The sequence below is a fragment of the Anomaloglossus baeobatrachus genome, chromosome 3 (assembly GCF_048569485.1).
Source record: "Anomaloglossus baeobatrachus isolate aAnoBae1 chromosome 3, aAnoBae1.hap1, whole genome shotgun sequence".
NCBI lineage: Eukaryota > Metazoa > Chordata > Amphibia > Anura > Aromobatidae > Anomaloglossus > Anomaloglossus baeobatrachus.
In genome coordinates this window covers 91,444,509-91,458,441 of record NC_134355.1, presented here as the reverse complement: position 1 = coordinate 91,458,441, position 13,933 = coordinate 91,444,509, and the positions used below count along the sequence as shown (strand labels likewise).

Here is a 13,933-nt window from a genome sequence, read left to right as displayed (position 1 = left end):
GGGGATGATCGCCGGCCGCCGCTCTAAGCTGCTCCAGGAGCTGATCCACCGATGCCATAGCAGGTGAGGTAGGGGTACAGGGACTCTCACTACTGTCCCCAAGAGCGGGAAATGTGCCGCTCCTCCCCCTGGTCATTGTTTTATTTTAAAAAACGGGCTCGCTCTCCCCGTCCCCTCATGACACCTTGACCTCCCCACCAATCAAGTGTTCTGAGGGCCTCCGCAAATGCCCCGGAGGGAGGGAGGGGGGCAATGCTCCGTCCCTTCTTTTAATGTTCTGGTGAAGTGGGACACAATTGTGAAGTTGAACGAAATTTATTACTTATGTTAAACTTTTGTGAAAAAATATAAAACTGAAAATTGGGGAGTGCAATATTATTCGTCTCCTTTAATGTAATACTTTGTAGTGCCACCTTTTGCTGCGATTACAGCTGCAAGTCGCTTGGGGTATGTCTTTATCAGTTTTGCACATCGAGAGACTGAAATTCTTGTCCATTCTTCCTTTGCAAGCAGCTGGAGCTGAGTGAGGTTGGATGGAGAGCGTTTGTGAACAGCAGTTTTCAGCTCTTTCCACAGATTCTCGATTGGATTCAGGTCTGGACTGTGACTTGGCCATTCTAACACCTGGATATGTTTATTTAGGAACCATTCCATTGTAGATTTTGCTTTATGTTTTGGATCATTGTCTTGTTGAAAGACAAATCTCCGTCCCAGTCTCAGGTCTTTTGCAGACTCCAACAGGTTTTCTTCAAAAATGGTCCTGTATTTGGCTTCATCCTTCTTCACATCAATTTTAACCTTCTGAAGAAAAGCAGGCCCAAACCAAGATGCTGCCATGACCATGTTTGACAGTGGGTATGTTGTGTTCATGGTGATTAGCTGTGTTGCTTTTACGCCAAACATATCGTTTGGTATTTTGCCAAAGAAGTTCGATTTTGGTTTCATCTTACCAGAGCACCTTCTTCCACGTTTGGTGTGTCTCCCAGGTGGCAAGCTTTAAATTACACTTTTTATGGATATCTTTGAGAAATGACTCTCTCCTTGCCACTCTTCCATAAAGGCCAGATTTGTGCAGTGTATGACTGATTGTTGTCCTATGGACAGACTCTCCCACCTCAGCTGTAGATCTTTGCAGTTCATCCAGAGTGATCATGGGCCTCTTGGCTGCATCTCTCATCAGTCTTCTCCTTGTTTGAGATGAAAGTTTGATGGACGGCCAGGTCTTGGTAGATTTGATCGCTTGCACAGTGCTCCTTGGAATATTTAAAGTTTTGGAAATCTATTTTTCTCCACAACAGTATCACAGACCTGCCTGTTGTGTTCATTGGTCTTCATGATGCTCTCGGCGCTTTAAACAGAACCCTAGGCTATGTGCCCACGGGGACAGTGTCCTGCAGTTATATCCGCAGGACATTCCGCAGGTGCTCCCAGAAAACTGCAGCAAAACTTCTGTCCGTTTCCATGCTGCGGATTTACAGCGGAATGTCCTGCTGATATGGTGCGGTCATTCTGCATTGAGGATATAGTACCATTGCTTCGGCACTGCATCCTCAATGCAGAACAAGTGCTGCAGTGATCGGGGCGTTCATATTACTTACCTCCATCATGCAGCACCTCACTTTCCGGCGGCCGGGTCACTCTGTCAGCGTCTGGTGCACTGTGCTGGAGGTGGGCGGGCCTGCACTAGCTCTGGCTGTCACATGACCGGAGCTCGTGCAGGCCCCGGCCACCTCTTCCTTCCTGTACCTGGATCGAACGCGCTCCTGTGCACCGGACGGAGAAAGTGACATCGTTGTCTTCTATCAAGGCAGGTAAGTATATGGGACCCTGCGGAGAAGTCCGCAGGAATAATTACCATGCTGCTGATTTTTCCGCAGGGAACTCTGCATTATTTCCGCTGCGGAAAAAACGCAGCGTGGGCACAGCAGTTCCCAAATGCCATAGAAATGGCTGGGGAATAGCTGTGCTGCAGATGTTTTGAAAAATCCGCGGAATTTCCGCAAAAAATCCGCGGCAAATTCCGCGCATTTTCCGCAGCGTGGGCACATAGCATCACAGAGAAGGTGCATTTATACGGAGACTTGATTACACACAGGTGGATTATATTTATCATCATCAGTCATTTAGGACAACATTGGATCATTCAGAGATCCTCAATGAACTTTTGGAGTGAGTTTGCTGCACTGAAAGTACCGTAAAGGGGCCAAATAATATTGCACGCCACACTTTTCAGTTTTTTATTTTTTACAAACGTTTAACATAAGCAATAAATTTCGTTCTACTTCACCATTGTGTCCCTTTTGTTGTTGATTCTTTATGGGATAAAAAAAAGACGGTGGAGGGTTGTAGTTCATTGACTATCCCTAATTTACGAGAACACAAATGTTTGATATGCAAAGCAAACAACGCTCACGGATCTCTGAGTAATTGCTGTGTAAATATGCCACCTCCTGCATTTTTTTCTGGTTACCTTTTCTAAGTGTATAAGTGGCGGTGTAATATCGAGTTTTGACTGTACTTTATAGATTATCCAATCAATTAACCACAATGACTTACCGTATACTATTATACTTGATATTGTTCAATTCCGTTAAACATATATCAGGCCCGTATTTCCAGTTATCTCATTAGATATACTTTAGTACATTGTTTTAGATTCAGAGTTCTCTGGAACTTGTCTGATCTTATCAGTATCAGTTCTGAGGGGTCCGACACCCGGAGCCCCCACTTTACATCCAGCTGGCACTGAAGCTGAACACAGCTGTTAACAGTGAACACATTTGGGACAACATGGAGTGATCCGAGCTGGGGGTGAAAACAGCTGATTGGTGGGGATGAAAGGTGTCAAACCCTTACCATTTTAATATTTGGTGCCTTATCATATGAGAATGTCATCAATAACACTGTTCTACAAATTTTCAAAAGGTGTCAAGATCAGTTCTGGAATGAGCCATTTCTTAAAGGGAACCTGTCACCAGGTTTTTCCCTTATGAGCTGTGGCCACCATCAGTGAACTCTTATATACAGCATTCTAGAATACTGTATATAAGAGCCCTGGACGCTCTGCATAACGTAAAAAAACATCTTTATAATACTCACCTAGGGGGCGGTTCGGTCCAATGGGTGTTGCTGCTCTCGGTCCGGTGCCTTCTCTCTTCTTCTGATCTAGGTCCTACTGCCAAGCTCTGTGTCCATGATGTGTCCTGCATGATTCACACAGAGGACTCCATTGCGCTCCTGCGCATGTGCAGTTTGATCTGCCCTGCTGAGTCACAGCTGGGCAGATAAAAGCGCGCATGTGCAGGAGCGCAATGGAGACCTCTCTGAGAATGACGTAGGACGCGCCTTGCACACGGGGCTGGACATGAGGACGGCAATCTCACAAAGGATGGAGGACTGGACCAAGACCAGCGACCCCCATTGGACCGGACCGCACCCTAGGTGAGTATTATAAAGGTGAATGGAACATGGATGCCATCCGTGTGTTGTACGTGTTTTTCACAGACCTCTAGACTTGTATTGGCACTTGTCATCCATACTGCCAGAGAAAAACTGCCACGTCTCTGTGTGTTTTGCATGGACACATGGTTTGTGTAAAAACACAGTCAAGAGTGGCACCATAAGTTATAAGGGCATGTACTGTATCCGTGAAAAAAACAGATACAACATGAATATCTGAATGAGGCCTAATATGTATCTGCACATTTTAGCATTAATGGCCCATGTAATATGGTCAGAACAGTACATAGTTCCGTATCTCTAGTCACTTGTAATCTGATGGATTTAGCTCTTCCGTACATTATGTGATTAGTCATTTATGTGATTGCAACCACTACAGCAAACATATTGGGCCACTGAAGCTGAACATGTAACAATCACCGAGTCGGATTTTGTTTATAAATGGGTAGTCTTGTGATGACTTAGAAGACTTTTAATTGATAAGTGGGGATCCTGTGCACATTATACAGCACACATTCAATTACAAGAAGTCTCCTAAAGCCCCCATAACACTTTAGATGTTTATTTTCCGAATGATGGTTCTGACGATGTTTGCCCAGCAGCTAACTCGCCCGCTCTTGTGTTAGACATCTCTAGTGGTGGCTTCTCTCATGCTAGAACCTTAGCTCCTCCGACAATCATCTGTCCGGGCCCCATAAACATTAGGTTGTCAGTCAAACCCATCAATGTCAACTGGTTTGGCCAACATTAGTCTATTGTGTATGGGGGCTCTAGGATTCCACCAGTACAACAAATTGAATGTACAGTACATTTATAGATCGACAGTGACAAATCACTTGCCAGATATTGGCTCATATGCAGAAATGTGTCGACTTCTCATTATTTGGTGGAAAAAATTATGATGACAGCTGTGGAAATTGTGAAATTACTGCAGTCTCATTCTAATGTATTCAGCATCAATACCTTCTGCTATTCAGCACCTTAATGAAGTGAGGCCAATCACTGTTTCTGTGCCATAGTGTGCAAATGTTCTTCCCTTAGCCTTCGTAGACGATTCAGAGCCAGGCTCATCCTTTATGTCTTCATTGTACGGTTAGAACGCCTTTTTGCTCTGGCAGGCGCTCACCCGTGTGGCCAGGAGCCCTATGTATGGCTTTGCCCTGACACTTTTCCCTGGTCCTGCCAATGGATAAACAGCCCGTCACTGTGATTTCTGTGCATGTGTCAGCTTTATCATGGCCACTCAGACATAATGTTTCTGTTTTGTAGGAAACCATGGATTTTTTACAATGAGAGTTCTGCAACATTAGTTACCTGCATCCTCAAGGTAAGAGGAGTTATTTCCTTGGTTTTAGTAAACATTGCATTAGATTGTGGAATTCTTGTGTTTTTACATGCGAAGATCTATTCTTTTCTCTTATCTCACGCTCAGTTCCTTTTCCTGTTTCCCTTATACACATATTTAATAATCATTAAATGGAGTCTTCCGGGACTTTTTAAAATTTCCTCAGGCGTAGGACTTGCTTTATTATAAAAGGAAAGAGTTATCGCTCAAGTCTACCACTCGGGGGTCTCAGCCTCTACTAGAGCAGTCGGGGATCCCAGTGGTAACACTTTTTCATTTATTTTATTATTATCCCTTTGACAAATTGTAAAAGGTTTTTTAAAATTAATTTTAACTTGTCAACACTGTTCATCCATTCAAATGTTAATGTGAAAGCTGCAGCTTGTCAGCAGCCCCTGATTGCCTGCAGCGGTTACAAGAACTTATGTATGTTAGGATATTGTATAAAATTCCCATGTACCACTCCTTCGAAATCCAAAGCTTTTTGGGGCAGTTCTCCACCAATATTAACTGTAATTCCAGCAAGAAGTATCTAACGTTGCGCTTTTTCTGCTTTTAACTAAGTAACTCATGGAGGAATATATCATATACCTTGGATACGTCTTCCTTGTCTATTGCCAGGAGACCGGCGGGGTACACAGGGTTGAGAGCAAAGAGGTGGGAGTTAGGCTATGTGCGCACTAAAAAAGTGATTTTTCTCAAGAAAATTTCTTGAGAAACTTCTGGGAGTTGAAGATTACCGCACCAAAACCGCGGGAGAAACGCATGCGTTTTTGCCGCGGTTTTGCCGCAGGTTGGTCCCTGCAGTTTTTTTATGCTGAACTGCAATAAATAATATAGATAATAGATAGATAATCGATAGATAGACAGATAATGGATAGAGGGAAAGATGGATAGATGAATAGATAGATAGATAGATAGATAAGAAAGACCTATATAATGTCCCACCCCCCTGCATATTCTAAGCTGGCACCCTTTAGTGACTTTCATGTGGCACTAAAGGGTGCCTAGCCTTGTATTTAGCCAAAAAATAAATAATTAAAAAAAAAATGACGTGAGGTCCCCCCATCTTTTGTAACCAGCTAGGGTAAAGCAGACGGCTGCAGCCTGCAGACCACAGCTGGCAGCTTTACCTTGGCTGGTAATCCAAAACAGAGGGCACCCCTTGCTGTTATTTTACATTAAATAAATAATTTAAAACAAAAAACGTGGTGTCCCCCCCAAATTGGATCACCAGCCAAGGTAAAGCAGACAGCTGGGGTCTGATATTCTCAGACTAGGGAGGTCCACTGTTATTGGACACTCCCCAGCCTAAAAATAGCAGGCTGCAGCCGCCCCAGAAGTGGCGCATCCATTAGACGTGCCAATCCTGGCGCTTCGCCCCAACTCATCCCATTGCCCTGGTGCGGTGGCAAACGGGGTAATATATGGGGTTGATGCCAGATATGTAATGTCACCTGGCATCAAGCCCTGGGGTTAGTGATGTCACGCGTCTATCAGATTTTATTTGAAAAACACTCCCCACATTCCCTCTTTCACCAATTTATTGACAAGAACAATCAAATCTGGGTCCGGCGTAATCAAATAAAGGGGGGGGATCCCACGGCGATCCATACCATAGTTACTGTCCCAGTCAATGAAGAACAGAAGGTTCCCCATTGGCTGGTAGAGCAGTGCAGTGACTTGAGCTAACATCAATAGGTCAGCCCAGGTCACTGCAGCGGATGCCGAGCGCTGCCATCAGGAGGTTAGATGAGATCATTACCTGCTGTAATGATCTCCTGCAGTCCTGACATCAGCGCTGTCACTGCCTTCTATGCGCGCCGCGTTCTCAGCAGTATCGTGAGAGCCCGTGACGTCACCGCCAGTGACAGTCTCGGGCCGCGGGCATAGACGGCAGTGACGGCGGACACGTCAGGAGGCAGGAGATCGTCACAGCAGGTAATGATCTCATCTCACCGCCTGACAGCAGTGCCCGTCATCCCCGCGGCTGCACACACTGCTGTGTGTCAGTGTCTGCCTGCGCTGCAGGGTGACAAGCTGCTGACACTGCGGGCAGACACTGACACACTGCAGGGCAGGCAGCCGCAGGGCCGAAGTGGGACACAGACTGCACGGGCACCTGGAGGTCACACGGAAGCGCTTCCGTGCGGCGTCCAGTGAGTGTGACGTGTGTGTTTACTCTGTTCTGCTTCCTCTTCTGTCATAATGACATCACTTCCTGCAAAACCGCAGGCAGCGATGAACATTACCGCAGGTAAATCGCGGCTATACTGGGGGTATACCGCACATCATTTGCTACCTGCGGTATACCCCCGGAATTTCGCGATTACATTACAGTGAATGGAGTGAAATACCGGGGGTATACCGCAGCTACCTGCGGAAAAGAAGTGACATGCACATTTTCTGAAGAAATTTTCTCAAGAAAATCTTCACAAAGAATTTTCTTGAGAAAAAAAAGCAGTGTGCGCACAGCTATCTTTTTTTCCCATAGGTTTTGCTGGGAAATGTCTGCAGAAAGATTTCAAACATTTCTCAAGAAATTTCCGCAGCAAAACCGTGGGTAAATCCGCGGGTAAAAACGCCTAGTGCACACAGGGCCTTATAGGGACCCTGTCAGGTGCAATATGCACCCAGAACCACGAGCAGTTCTAGGTGTATATTGCTAATCCCTGCCTAACTCTCCCTGTATCTAGTAGTATATATATATAGAGAGCTATAGAAAAAGTATTTGTAAAGATCCTTTATGATATGCTAATGAGCAGAGCGACTAGTCACAAGGGTGTTAGTTCCCCCGACTAGTCTGCCCTCTTAGAATTTTAGCGCTCCTTTGTGGACGTGCTAACATGCTATTCAATGCCTATTGCTCCATGTCATCAGCGGTGTTGCACGTACCTTTGCCCGTTGTAACCGCTTCAGATGCCGGGTTTAGGGTCAGTGTGCATGATCAGACGTCTGGGCACTTTCGGTCATGCACACTAGACCTCTCTGAAACTGGGACGCGTACACCCGGCTTCATAGTGTGCATGACTGGAAGTGCCGGAACGTCTGATCATGCGCACTGAGCCTAAACATGGTATCTGAAGCAGTGACAATGGACACAGGTATGTGCATCACCACTGATGACATGGGGCAATGGGTATTGAAAAGCATGTTAGCACGCCCCTGCTAAGAAGACGGACTAGTCGGGGGAACTAATGTTCTTGCGACTTGTCTCTGCGCTTTTTAGCATTTCATAAGGGATCTTTAAAAATACTTTTTCTAAATGTCCTTTATCTATGCTACTAGATACAACACAGTTAGGCAGGGATTGGAAATATGAACCTAGAACTGCTCGTGGTTCTGGGTGCATATTGCACCGGACAGGTTCACTTTGAGTATAGATTATTAATATCTATGGTGCATACACCCATGGGACATTAATAAGGGATTGTCCACTAGTGGAGAAGCGCTTTAATCTATTTACTATACACAAATCAGTGTCCTCATCTTTATGCCTTCCTATATTTGCTCTGTTATAGTATATAGTCATCTTGTTTTGCTTTACTCAGATCATTAACCCTTGCCTTTACTGTCTTGTTTATCTTTGATATGCTTATCTCATCTCTTCTTATGCTGAGTTTCTCTTGGAGGATCATCTAGCACGTGGATGGTACTATGTGCACCTGCAGCATAACTGCTGAGATCATTCAGTATTACGAGGCACCCACTGAAATCCAAGAGTAATCTAAGACTGTGACACAGATGTGTTCAAATAACGTCTTTCCCACCACTGATATTAATAATGTCTGTAGGGAATGGCATATATACCATGTATATACAGTATATAGTCATGGACGAAAGTGTTGGCACCCTGGAAATTGTTCCTTAAAGTAATATGAAGTTTCTCTCCCAGAACATTATTGCAATTTCACATGTTCATGTTTTACTGTACATATTTACTTCCTTTGTGTGTGTTGGAACAACAAAAAAAAGGAAAAAAAGGCAAGTTGGACATAAATTCACTCAAAACTCCAAAAAATCGACTACACAAAATTGTTAGCACCCTCAATTTAATATTTGAATGCACACACTTTGGAATAAATAACTGCAATCAGTCGTTTCCTAGAACTATTAACGAGCTTATTACACTTCTCAACTGGAATTTTGGACCACTCTTCTTTTGCAAACTGTTCCGGGTCTCATATTTGAAGGCGCCTTCTCCCAACAGCAAATTTAAGATCTCTGTACAGGTGTTCAATGGGATTTAGATCCGGACTCATTGCTGCCACTTCAGAACTCTCCAGCGTTTTGTTCCTTTCATTTCTGGGGGCTTCTTGAAGTTTGTTTGAGATCATTATCCTACTGGAAGACCCATAACCTAAGAAGCTAACACCACTCTCAGACACTGGGCACTGCATTGCGATCTAAAATGCTTTGGTAATCTTCAGATTTCATGATGTCTTGCACACAGTCAAGGCACCCAGTACTAAAGGCAACAAAACAACATCTTTGAACCTCCACCATATTTGACTGTAGGTATTCTATTTTTTTCTTTGTAGGCTTCACTCTATTTTTAGTAAACAGTAGAATGATGTGCTTTACTAAATAGTTCTATCTTGGTCTCATCTCTCCACAAGACTCTTTCCTGGAAGGATTTTTTACCTACTGACTTCCATTTTGGCAAACTTTAGTCTAGCTTTTTTATGTCTCTGTGTCAGCAGTGGAGTCCTCTTAGGTCTCCTGCTATAGTATTTCATTTCATCCAAATGGTGATGGATAGTTCAGGCTTACACTGATGCACCCTGAGCCTGCAGAACAGCTTGCTTTGCTTTGGAACTTGATTTAGGCTGCTTATCCACCATCCAGACTATCCTGTGATGCAACCTATCTTGGTCTCATCTGTTCACAAGACACTTTCCCAGAAGGATTTTGGCTTACTCAAGTACATTTTATCAAACTGCAGTTTAGGTTTTTATGTCTCTGTGTCAGCAGTGGGGTCATCCTGGGTCTCCTGCCACAGTGTTTCACTTCATCCAAATATCAACTGACAATTCTGACACTGATGCACCCTGAGCCTGCAGAACAGCTTGAATTTCTTTGGAACGTAATTGGGGCTGCTTGTCCACCATCCAAACTATCCCGCATTGCAACCTTTCATCAATTTTTCTCTACCGTCCACATCCAGGGAGATTAGCTACAGTGCCATGGGTTGTAAACTTCTTGATTATGTTGCGAACATCAAGGTCTCTGGAGATGGGCCTGTAACCTTGAGATTGTTGATATTTTTCAACAAGTTTGGGTTTCAAGTCCTCAGACAGTTCTCATGTCCTCTTTCTGTTCTCCATGCTTAGTGTGGCACACACAGGCATATAATGCAAAGATTGAATCAATTTCTCCCCATTTTGTCAGGCTTTAGATGTGATTTTATATTGGCCTCACCAATATTTGGTTACTTGGTTCAGGGAAGTTTGTATGAGCATCACATGCTTTTTGGATGCAAAGTATTTTAACCACAATTTTTTAAAGGTGCCAACATTTTTTTCCTGCGTTTCGTGTGAAATTATGTCCAATTTGCTGTTATTTTGTGTTGTTCCAATCTACACTAAGGAAATAAACATGTGTTTAACACAAAATGTGTAATTGCAGTATTTTTCTGTGAGAAATATTTAATTTTCTTTAAAAATTTCAAGGGTGCCAACACTTTTGGCCATGACTGTATATGCATATATCGCTCCATTCACTTGAGTATCAATTCTTTAACAGCTATTTCGTTATGTTATACAGTGGATTAGTCTATTTACGTCAGACAAGACAACCCTTTTATCTTTGTTGTACCCTCTTGCTTGCTCTTACTTTGTGGAAGTTTTTAATTTTGTGTCTATTGTTTTTCTTAGGCACACGTAAGTAATGGTGCTCATGTAGTATTTGGGTACAGCAGCCAGCATCTATAGTCTTAAACGAAATCTGTCATACCCCAAACTCTATATATGAGCAGGTAACTCTTTAAAGGTAAGTCCAGTAAAACCTTTACATGACCAGTTCTTCAGCTATTGAGAAATTAGCGTTTGAATTGATATGAAAATGAGGCTGACAAACTATTTGTAGATCTGAAGCCTTTGTCACTGCAGCTCTATTCCCTGCTCGGCACCGCCACCTCCTGCTTGACTGACAACCTTTATACCATGTGATTTCAAGCAAGTCATCAGTCAAGCAGGAGGAGGCAGTCCTGGGCAGAGAATAGAGCTGGAGTGACAGGTGCTTCAGATCTACCATAGTCTCTCAGCCTTATTTAGGTATCAACTCAAACAAGATTCAACATGAGCCAACAGTGCGGAGCTGCAGCTAAAAAGGCCAACAAAATTCTGGGATGTATCAAGACAAGCATTGAATCTAGATCAAAAGAGGTAATTATTCCCCTATACTCTGCCCTAGTCAGACCCCACCTGGAATACAGTGTAGAGTTCTGGGCGCCCCAATTCAAGATAGACAGCAATATATTGGACTGAGTCCAGAGAAGAGCAACCAAGATGGTAGAAGGTCTGCAAACCATATCCTATGAAGAATGGCTAAAAGAACTAGGAATGTTTAGTTTGAAAAAGAGAAGGCTGAGAGGAGACTTAATAGCGGTCTACAAATATCTGAAAGGTAGTCACAGTGCAGAGGGAACTACCCTATTCTCATTAAATGCACAAGGAGGTACAAGAAGCAATGGGATGAAACTAAAAGGAAAGAGATTCAGATTAGACATTAGGAAAAACTTTCTGACAGTGAGGGCAGTCAGGGAGTGGAACAGGCAACCACGGGAGGTAGGGAGCTCTCCATCAATGGAAATCTTCAAGCAGGAACTGGATAAACATATAGCTGGGAATATTTAAGAAAGCCTGCACTCGCAGGGGGTTGGACCCGATGGCCCTTGAGGTCCCGTCCAACTCTACCATTCTATGATTCTATGAGATTTCTCAGTAACAGAGGAACGTACTGGTCATGTAAAGATATTGCTGGACTTGTCTTTGAGGGCGCTACATGCATGTGTAAATAGTTTAGGGGTTGAAATCCTGCTGACACATTCCCTTTAACAAGCCAGCCAAGCAAAAGTATAGAAAAAGGTGGTGACGATTAAAACGTAGCTTTTAATAGCCTGTAATAAAATTTGGAACCACACAACAAGAATTGGTTGTAAATCCAACCATAGAATAATTAGGGCCCAAGTCAGGCTCCTACTGTTATAGAGATAGGACAAACGGAGACGGAAGGGAATACCCCCACCGTGACCACACTCGTAAAAGCGACAACTAGATTATCACGAGTGTCACACAAAATTGCACACCAATATGTACTGCACTTTGATCCACAGAATAGTACTGGGCTTTAGTCTGCAGTATTAAACATAGTTACCGGAACCTTTAGTCCGGTCCCACTATAATGATACAGAAATAAAACTGTTGTCCTATAGAGGGGGGGGCGGACTCGGCCTCACAATACCCCTCAAAGTGGCAACAATCTGACCTTAGCGATGTTCTAAGACCTCCCGACGCGTTTCTTAATTTACTTAGTCATCAGGGGACTGTGGTCAAGAAACAAAGGCTTCAGTATCATATGGGCTTACTGCATGGTGTGTCAGGTCATGGCATCCAGCTGGATGCCATGACCTGACACACCATGCAGGAAGCCCATGCACATGCAGGAAACGCGTCGGGAGGTCTTAGAACATCGCTAAGGTCAGACTGTTGCCACTTTGAGGGGTATTGTGAGGCCGAATCCGCCCCCCCCTCTATAGGACAACAGTTTTATTTCTGTATCATTATAGTGGGACCGGAATAAAGGTTCCGGTAACTATGTTTAATACTGCAGACTAAAGCCCAGTACTATTCTGTGGATCAAAGTGCAGTACATATTGGTGTGCAATTTTGTGTGACACTCGTGATAATCTAGTTGTCGCTTTTACGAGTGTGGTCACGGTGGGGGTATTCCCTTCCGTCTCCGTTTGTCCTATCTCTATAATAGTAGGAGCCTGACTTGGGCCCTAATTATTCTATGGTTGGATTTACAACCAATTCTTGTTGTGTGGTTCTAAATTTTATTACAGGCTATTAAAAGCTACGTTTTAATCGTCACCACCTTTTTCTATACTTTTGCTTGGCTGGCTTATTATTGAATTGGTAAAGCATTGACACGATCTATTTGAGCACATTCCCTTTAACCTAGCATCAACCTTCAAGACAGTTAGATGACATTCTGAAGATTATTGACACGTAGCACATTTAGATATTATGAACCTGCGTCATTTAGACTAGTTCATCTGGTATGTCAGAATTCTGAGAGTGAAATAATTGTGTCACAAAAGATTTAAACCAGGGTTTTGGCAGGATAACTAATTTTTTCAACAGTGAATCTAAAATTAGTAGCAGAAAAATGTCAAAACTTGATCTTCAGGTTTTGTTGTAAAATATTTCAACTTATTTATTCTTTGAAAGTCTTCCCTTTGATTGAAAATCGCTAGTTTTTGTTCATACATTATGCCACCAGTGACATTCAGACAGAATTTCCTATCGGTGTCCTAATAACATAGACTGGGATGAAGCAAATCTGCGTGACCACCAATTCGGCTGTTATACAGCTCCTTTACAGGGTCTTTGTCCAACTTTCCGCGGCCGAATATTTGATCTATAAACTGCTAGTGTCAATGGTGGGAAGTGTTAGTTTAGTAATGGGTCCATGGTTGATTAGCACTAGGAATGTTTTTATAGGATCTGGAGACAGAACAGACGTTATCTATGACAAGCTGGGTAAATATTACAATTCTTGCACTATAAATGTCTTGTAGTCTGTAAAATAGTAGTGACTATATATAGCATACATTAGTGGTATAATGTAAAAAAAAATCCATGTACCATATTTAAAATGAGAATTGCCTTTTAAGATTTAGGGGTTTGTGATTTGAATTTTTTTGTACAGCAACAGTGCCACATTTCTTAGTAGGTTGTGTCTGGTATTGCAGTTTAGCATTATTTTTTAAGATATAGAATACCATAATGATTAGAGATGAGTGAACCCGAGGTTCAGTTTTCGAACCGAACACCAACTGAAAAAATCAGGGCTCGGGTTCGGAGTTCGAGTGCTGTATGTGCAAACTTAACTCGCATAAGC

General features: G+C 43.1%; 1 protein-coding gene across 5 annotated transcripts in view; it reads left to right on the top strand.

Annotated features, from left to right (window-relative positions):
• PLCB4 (phospholipase C beta 4) overlaps nucleotides 1-13,933 on the top strand; it is a 516,205-nt gene that overhangs the window by 89,459 nt on the left and 412,813 nt on the right. For all 5 annotated transcript variants that reach the window (XM_075339305.1, XM_075339306.1, XM_075339302.1 and 2 more), the window contains exon 2: nucleotides 4,729-4,786. The gene's annotated coding sequence lies outside the window, so the exon portion shown is untranslated. The remainder of the gene's footprint in view (nucleotides 1-4,728; nucleotides 4,787-13,933) is intronic.